General features: G+C 36.2%; 1 non-coding gene across 1 annotated transcript; it reads left to right on the top strand.

Moving 5' to 3' along the window:
* The first annotated feature begins 326 nt into the window (after positions 1-326).
* Positions 327-483, top strand: LOC128593049 (U1 spliceosomal RNA). The gene has a single exon (XR_008382229.1). It is a non-coding gene; the product is annotated as a U1 spliceosomal RNA (small nuclear RNA).
* Positions 484-9237: the final 8754 nt, after the last annotated feature.

Genomic DNA, 9237 nt, shown 5'->3' with positions numbered 1-9237 from the left:
ATGGAAGGGAGTGTGATCTAATGGGGACACACTGGGGGGACATGGCAGGGCCTGTTTGTTTGGATTTTTGGCCTCTCCATGTGACATTCCTCTTTTCTGGGTTTAGGAGAAGACACTTGTCACACGAGGGTCTTCAAGGGAGACAGTCAGAGTGGTCTTTCTAGGTTGATGGCCTCTTTCAGGGGAGAAGGGTAAGAGGAAGTTGGGAGGGGCCTTCCTGTGTCTGTTGTTTTCTCAATACCAAGGTGTCAGATTTGGAGTAGCATTTTTTCACACACCACCACCAGTGTGTTTATGAATTTAGTGTGTAACAAAATCAACATTTCATACTTAACCTGGCAGGGGAGATACCATAATCACAAGGGTGGCGTCCCCAGGGCAGGGCTTATCCGTTGCCCCCTGATGTGCTAACCTCTGCAATTTCCCCAAAGTCAGACTGCAGAATTTGTGGTAATGGGGGGACTGTTTCCACACTCTCCCCTGTATTAAAAATAGAAAAAAAAATTAACTTTTCAGTTCAGCAGGAAAGTGATTTATTTAATAAATAATGGCAGCAAATTGTTGTCCATCTAGGAAAATTATTTCCTGTCCTATACTATTTTTTAAATGCCAGATTAAATTCAATATCTAAATATAAAAAGTAAGGCAATCATAATCTTGGAGTATTAGGTGGGTTTAATATTGAACATAAGGAGCAGAGAAACTTTTTTTCTAAGTCAGAAGATACAGAAATTTAAAGAAGGAAAGACAGACTTATTTGACAGAATTTAAATCTTCTGCTGGATGTCCCCCGAACTTTAAATAAAGGATGGGGTTTTATGAAAAAAAGAAAACAACACTTTATATATCTTTATTGAACAAAAAGGCTGCTATCTGAAATATATTTCAAAATTTATAGAATAAGAAAGTTATTCCATAGAAATTCATCAAAAACTAAATCCATATGTCCAAAAACCTTGTGAAAACCTTAATAAATAAGTAGCAGGGAAATTTAAATTAAACAGTGGTATATCACCTTATTCTCATCAGTATGGCAGAATTGAAGAGAACTATTGCTATGAGAAATATGCAAAGAAGAAGGCAATTTCATACATTTCAGCTAGTAATATGAAATGAATAGTTAACGCTTTCTTTGAAAGCAATCTTACAATGGCTATAACAATCAAGATTAAATATGCTCTATCCCAGAAGTTACACTGCTGGGAATCTATTTCATAGAAACAAAAATGAAAATACCAGTAAATAAAAATATATGCACATGGATGCTTGTTGCTGTATTCATACAAATAATAAAAATAATGAATCAGAGAATATACTGGTGGTGGACCTGGTGGGGTTTATCCTGTGCATTGTTCAGTGAGAAATGTAGGATGAAGAAAAGAAAGTGTGATTTGATCCAGTATTTGTAAAAGAAGGACACACCTTCCTATATTTGTAGGTATTGTAATCACAGGTATGAATATGAGTGTGTTTTATGTAATTATATGAACATGAAAAAGTTATAAAAGGATATGTCCGAGGCTTTTTACTGGAGTTGTTCAGTGGGGAGAAGATAAGAAGAAAAACAGAAAGATGTGTCAAAAAAAAGGTGTAACTAAACAGCCAATGACAGACCTCCAAGTGTTGGAGAGTGAACATGGAGGAGGTTGTTAGGTGAAGATGTGTGTCTGGTGGTGGCTGATGGGAAGGAGGATTCCACTTATATAATTATGTAAAATTATGTACACATGCATATTTATAGATTTTTTAAATGCAACGAAATATAGTGAATCTGGTCATTCTATAAAATGTCTCCGCAGTGTCTTCATTAAATCACCAGTGGTTTCATTAACTGGTCATTCTAGCTCATTACTTCATTCTTCTCCTGAAGGGGAATAAAGAAAAGCTAAGAGTTCAGCCTAATCATTTTTATTTTTTATTTTTTAATTTACGAAAGGTGAGGTACCTTGAGCAGTAACCTCCTGGAGACAGCATTATACAGTGGAAATGATCTAGACTTTGAAGCCAAACTTACTGAGGCTCAAAACCCAGCCCACTCGGTAATTGATTGTCTGACCTTGGATAAGGTGCTTAATACATACATTTCTTGCCTTCAGCATATCTATCTGTAAAATGGGGAGAAGGAAACCTACCCTGAAGGACTGTGCTAGACTGAGTAATGTGCGGGAGCAGGACTCAGAAGGTTACACATAAAATCTATCAACATAAGCTACAGACCCGGACAGGTGGGGGGCCAGAAAAATCATGTCGTGCTGGATTTAATGGATATTTTTGATGTGGAAGCCATTTGAAAAATGATTATGCACAATTAGTTGCCTTCATTCCCTGTAACACCGAGGTGCAGAAAATAATCTCGGAATTGTCTGCACAGGACTCAGGTTTGCACAGTGGGGATCTCTGCTTGCCTTGGCTGCCTTGCTTAGTCTGATTTGAGTTGTTTTTATATGTGGTACAGATAGAACATGCTTTCATATACACCAAGTTGTCCTCTACAAAGGAAGAATTTATGAAGTCCTGTGGTTTTCATTTCATGAAAAGTGGATGTAATTTTTTTAGATCATTCAGCTAAGATTATAGGTGCTTTTCCCTAATAGAATTTTCTTCTTATGTATTGGCCTCATTTTTAAGAAAATAGGTTTACTTGTACACGAAATCCATCCAGACAAACTGACGGTCTAGCCACGTAGGAGCCAGATAAATAAGATAGCTCTGAATTGAGTGGATATTTTTTAACATAGAAAGCCCTATGGAACATGATTATTCACAACTCATTTTTGAAAGAAAACTCACACATTGAATGAAGCTGTAAATTGGAAAGACTAACATTTGGAAACATTTAAAAAGATGACTGCAACGTTTCACTTTTCTGAACATGGGGATAAATGTAGTGGAGTCTTCACGTATATAGCTTATTTGATTTTAATTTATTCTAGTCTATTTAAAATTTTTGTTGTCATTTATAACCCAGAGACCTTTCTGATGTTTAATTTTTCCATTTACAAAACGAGATTCACTTGTGAATTCCTTAGAACAATTTGAATAGTGATCTTCTAGGGTCTTTTAAATTACTCCTTGAAAATCATCAGATAATCCAGAACCTTTCCTTTCTTCCGATGATAATTTTCCTACGCTGCATGGCTCACAATCTGGAAAAGCTCTTTCTTCATATTTTTCTCATAACTTTAAATTGTTTCAAATATTTTTAAGCATCTCCTATAGAGCAACACTTACTGAACCAAAGAATTTGATAAGGCAAAACTTAAAACAAATATTTTCTATAAAAACTAACCAGACAGTACATAAAATCGATCTTTATTTCCTCTGTTCATTGTACCATTTTGGTAATAAATTTGGTCTACTCTGAATGGCCCTAGTTGAGTAGGAAAGGCTGGTTAGCTCAGATTGCTACCTTACACCAAGTCCGAATTGCCTTCTTTATATAAAAGAACTCTTCTTTACCATTCCTGTACCAATGTACCACGACATTCTACGTGCCGAGCCTTCTATAAGGTATTTTGGTTGTTTTTAAATGACTCTCAGGTTTCCTTTTAGAAGCTCTAAAATTCAACTTTCATAATAGGATTCACGTACCATTCTGTTTTTCTTTTTATTTACATGGTTTTCTTTATGTGATGTTTTTCATCTTATAAAATTATACTTCCTGATTATAACTTGGAAAACAATATACAGCAAAGATGTGATAAAAATGCCAATTATCACATCATTTTTCTCATATTCTCATAAGATTACCAATTTACTCTTCTTTTTGTTCATAGAAATGAACACAAACCCATGAATGGGGAAAAAAAAAAGGTAGCTTTTGGTTGGTTGGTTATTCCATTTTCAGAATAGTAGAATAATATACTCATTTCCTTCAAGCTTGTTTTTGTTTTTTCTCACTTAATACATCATCAATAACCCTACGTATCAGTAGATATTCAACTTTGTTTTCCCTATTTTGAGGACACATGCTTTAACAGAAATATATACCAATACTGCCGGTTGGTTTAATATTTTTTACGATAGCATTTCTTCATTTTTTGTTGAGATTTATGTCTTAAATGGGCAATTTCCTAATGTATCTTTCTCCCTTTAGTGTTTTACCCAGCTTTGTTAAAATATAATTGACAAATAAGATATACACATCAGGTATACAATGTGATATTTTGATATGTATAGGCATTGAAAAATTATAACCATAATCAAGCTAATTAGCCTATCTGTCATTTTACAAGGTTATCTTTGTGTGTGTGTGGTAAGAATACTTAAAATCTACTCTCATAGCAAATTTTTAAGTACATAATATATTATGATATTAACTACAGTCACCATGCTGTATACTTCTCTCTTAATCATTAAACTAATCCTGTCTCATTTTTTTGGTTACCACCTTTGGGAAATGATGGGCACACCTAATATTTGAACTATCATGCCAAAGATTCCTCATTTCTTTTAACAGGGTCTCATTGTCCAAATTCCCAGTTAATGGGACATGCCGGATAGTCATTAAATCACACAAGAAGTGAAACCATATCCCCCAGATTTTAATACAACTGGCCTGTTATTCTTCAGATATCATAAGTGCTTGAAGGAAATCTCAGAAGTGAAACCTGAGTGAGCTTTTAAGATAACAAGAAGTTCTGATAGGTTGAAACCCCATACGCTTCTCAAGCTGCTCGACGTGGAGGTCATGGTCTATGTGATTTTCCCCCAAGGAATGCTCCTGAATTATACATAGGGTTGGCTCAGAGCAGTGAAAGGATAACCTATGGGAATACTAAGTCTGAGAAAATGGTTTACATCACAAAATATGTACATTTTCTGTGGGTGTTTGGAACAATTTTTCCTCAAGTTTTGTCTCCCATCTTCACATATGCTAAATCTAGGCATCTGCCCTTGCCCCTGGCAGGTTTCCAGACCCAGCCTTTGCTAACACAAGGCAGCTCTCGAGGGTCATCTGATGTCCAGAACCTCCACAGGCTGCACAGACACTTCCGGTGAGATGGACATTGCTTCTAGACATACTAAACTCATCTTCCCCAAACTACCTGCTCCCTTGAACTTTTAAGAGAAACTTCTTTTATCTAGGCGTGAAATCTTTTAATCATTTTCAAGATCCTCCGTTCCTTCACACCTTCAGCCTGTCATTCAACAGAGTTTGCTAATGAAGTCCTTCTCAATGTCTCTCATCGCTGTGCTTTCTCCTCCTCAGAGTTTATTGCTACATCTGACAGGTGTAATCTGAGGCTTCCCTTATCTCCAGCTCTGGCCTTTCCTTCTATTTCACATTTTGCAGCCAAGTATTTTTCCCAAATAAATTTCTAAGTGTGTTGAAGCTGATCAAAACCATCAGACATTCTGAGTGGTCATTTGGGATCGCCAGTGCTTCTTCCTCTGGGCATGTGGTAGGATATCTCTTCCCTACTTTTGCAAAATTGGACCTGACCATGTAACTTGCTTTGGTGAATGAAATGCGGATGGAGTGGATGCCGCTGGTAGATGGCAGTCTGTAGAAAACTTAGACCATCGGTGCTGTTGTAACAAAATACTACAGACTAGGTATTTTATTACAATGCAGAAATTTATTTCTTACAGTTCTGGAAGCCGGAAAATCCAAGACCAAGGAACAGCTGGTTTGGTATATGGGGAGAGCCTTTCTACAGAGTCTTCCCATGGCAGAAGAGCGGAACCCTGTGTCCTTATGCAGGGGAAGGCAGAAGGGCAAAAAGGAGAAGGTACTAACTCATCTCAATCCCTTTTACAAGACACTTCATGAAAGCAGAGGCCTTAGCGTATAATCCTCTCCTGAAAGGGCCTCGCCTTAAAACTGTCATGCTGATGATTAAATTTCAATGTGACTTTTGGAAAAAAAAGAACAAGAATATTCAAACCATTGCAGAGCCTTTGTGTGCATATCCTTTCCCTTCCCCCCTTCCATGGTGACATTTTGGATGGTGAAAACGTTTTTGATGGTTCAGCCTGTATCCCTGGATCAGACAAATACGAAGCCACCTCCTCAGCAAGCTGAGATGAAGATGTAGCAGGAACCGGAGGTGGAGTTGTTCTTCGGTCTTAAAGTACTCAGACTTTTGTTCTGAATCTCATCATAACCTTTTAGTCTCTTCTGTGTGATACAGGTTCCTAATTAGCAACCAGGATAAAATGAAATATCTTAAAATCCTCCACCTGGTCCTAACCCAATGTTCCAAGCCTGTCTTCCACTATTTTTTCAAATGGACCCCAGCTCTGGCCAAACTGATCTCCTTGTTGTTTCTCTCGATGAAGTGTACCAGGGTGATTTTTAATCGTGTTCTTCTACTGCTTAGAATTTGCAACCCAATTTTTTCCCCCATTTAATTTATTTGCTGCCTCCAAGGCAAGTTTAATCCTGATTTTCCACAAATCCTTACCTGACCACCCTAAGGGCCAGAGATTTTGAAATTGTTTGATATCATGTGAATTATCCATGTTACTCAATGCCTGTCATGAAGCGAAGATAGAAAAGGATTCCTCCTGCTCCTGCCCCTCAGAAAACAGTGTTACTGTCATCTCAAATAGGGTTTCAAAATTATCTGAACCCCTATGTCCACTATTCACCAGGTAATGATGCCCACATTCTTTTATCTCCTATCCATAAAGCTAGCTAAATAAGGCATGATTCCTGTGATGGAGAGGATGCATTTTAATGTTTATGCAACGCTCTTATACTGTTTATTTCATATTATTGTAGCTCTTAATATAATGCTAAATAAACTATACCTTTGTTACTATTATGACTATATTAGGCAGAAAGTTGTTTTTCTGTAGAATAACAATCTTGTTTCTTACTTTCATTTCTGTTAAAAGTTTTTTATAATCTTCGCTATCTAATAATTTTGTACCCCATCTTTATAGGCAGTAATATTGATTTTTATTTTCTTTGTGTTGGCAACATTTTAGGTGATCTTATTGAAGTTCTTTTTTCTTTGTTTTTGTTTATATCCTTGTAGGATTTGAAGTTAAAAAATTTACCTATACAATTTCAATCAACCTTAATTGAAACTAAAAAGATCCATCCTGGTCATGTTCTACTGATAAAATAAAAAGTGTGTAAAACCTTACATACTAAACAATACTTTTTGAATGTATGTATGTGTGTGTGTGATCATATATATATATGTATATGCATACACATATGTGCATGTATACAAGTACACACACACACAAAGTCAGACAATTAAGTTTGTGAACTCATCCTGGAAAAATGCTGCGTACCTCATTTCTGAATATCACTATGGCCATTTTCTAAGTCCTCCCTTCGGGAAGCAATACACTGATGCCAGTGCCTAGTACACCCTTCAAAGCAATTTTGGAATTCTTTTTCTGGAATGACCATCAGAGCTGTCATTGTACTTGTGTGTGTGTGTAGAGAGAGAGTTTAAAAACAGGGACAGAGTTTGAGAGAGGCAGAGAAAGAGTGCACAATAACTTCTGTTTTCTGCTGAATTACTGTACTATATTAATGACTGTTCATTTTAAAGGAAGGATTTAGACTTTTTATTCTCAGATATTGTTACTCTTTCATTCTTATTTTTCTTTAAATTGCTAAAAGGGGTTTGTTTTAGTGGTTTATTCAAGTTTCCATTCAACAACCATTTATTGAGCACCTATTAAGCGCCAAGTATTAAGCAAGTCACTAGGGATACAGTAAATAAAGTATAGTTTTTAGCTTCCAACTACTCATAAGTTAATGCAATCATTAGTGAAGGAAGAAATGTTAGTCTAAAATCATTGTGTGCCTCCTGGAGTATATTACAGACTTAGGAAATTTTGTCTAAGTTACCTCTATGAAGAGGCAGAATTTTTTGCCTTTGTCCATTGTGGACAACTGTAACATAGTAGAAATAGTCCTGAACGTGGAACAACTAGATTGGAATTTGCAATCTGGCTTAGCTACGCCCTAACCTATTGCAATGCCACTGAACTATTTGTCACTCCTAAAAGTGATGTTATATTTATTTTATAGGCTACATAGGGGATTAGAAATGAAAAGCTATGACAACAGGCTGTGTTTTTTATAATGAAGTTTCTGTTAATCTCCATACTAAGTTGTGCTTCTGTCCTGAATTTGGGGGAAGAATGATCACACGAGGACAATTCCGCTGGCTGAATTTGTAGCTGGAATTCACCTCCTCCCCTCCTGTTAGTCCTCACTCTTCTCTTTCTCCTTCTTGCTCTTCCTCTTCCTTTTCTTCTTCTTCTCACTGTCATCACCATCCTAGGTAGGTATTTTTCCATGCTTTCTATATACCACGCAGTGCGTTAGGCTATATATTTAGATCAGTATCTCTCCATCTTAGATAAACATTAAAATCACATGTGTAACTTTTTGAAAAAATAAATGCCCAGGCTGCCCTACAGACCAATTACCTCCAAAATCTCTGGGGAAGGGACCCAGCCATCAGGACTTGCTCAAGTTTCCCGGGGGATTCTAATTAGGTTTAGAACAATGGTTTTGATTAAGTATCTAATTAAATATTTATAAAAACCCTACAAGTAGCTATGTTCATATTAATTTTGTACAGAGGAAACTTAGGCTCTGCAAAATCAAAGATGTTATTTAATGTCACATTCCCAGTAAGTGGCAGAGCTTGGATTCACACTCAGGTCTCCCTGGTTTTAGAGTCCATGTTCTGTCTCCTATGCTCTGTAATACAATGTCTCTTTTGCCTACATTCCAAAATGAAAAAGCTAAGGGAAGAGGATTCTGAGTTCAGCTTAGTAGTTTGTTAATATGGTATGGGTTTCTGTACATAAGGCATAACATTTTAAATTAATTTAGGTGTTAGAAAACTTTAGGCATAAAAATGTTCCCATTCCAGACAATAAAGCAGGAAGCTTCAATTATTGGATATCAGAAATGGACATAATTATTCAATATTATATATAAAAATGTGAGCAGAGGAGGAAAATAAAATATAAGTTTAATAATTTATTTTATTGTTAAAATTTTAGATTAATATGAGGGTACAAATGAGTAGGTTACATCATTTGCATTTGTTAGGTAAAGTCCACGTTGTGATTGAGCCCTTCACCCAGGGGATGTGCTGTGTACCCTCACATTGTGCACGTTGGGTGATAATGGACTCATCTCCCTCCCCACCAAATTTAATTCTTTTTTTCTTTCATATGAGTGTATAGTTGTTTATCTATTGTGTTAATATTAGTATTGTATATATTATATACTTGGTTTTCCAT

This window comes from Nycticebus coucang, chromosome 8, assembly GCF_027406575.1.
Source record: "Nycticebus coucang isolate mNycCou1 chromosome 8, mNycCou1.pri, whole genome shotgun sequence".
Classification (NCBI taxonomy): domain Eukaryota; kingdom Metazoa; phylum Chordata; class Mammalia; order Primates; family Lorisidae; genus Nycticebus; species Nycticebus coucang.
This window is presented reverse-complemented; position numbering and strand designations above follow the sequence as displayed.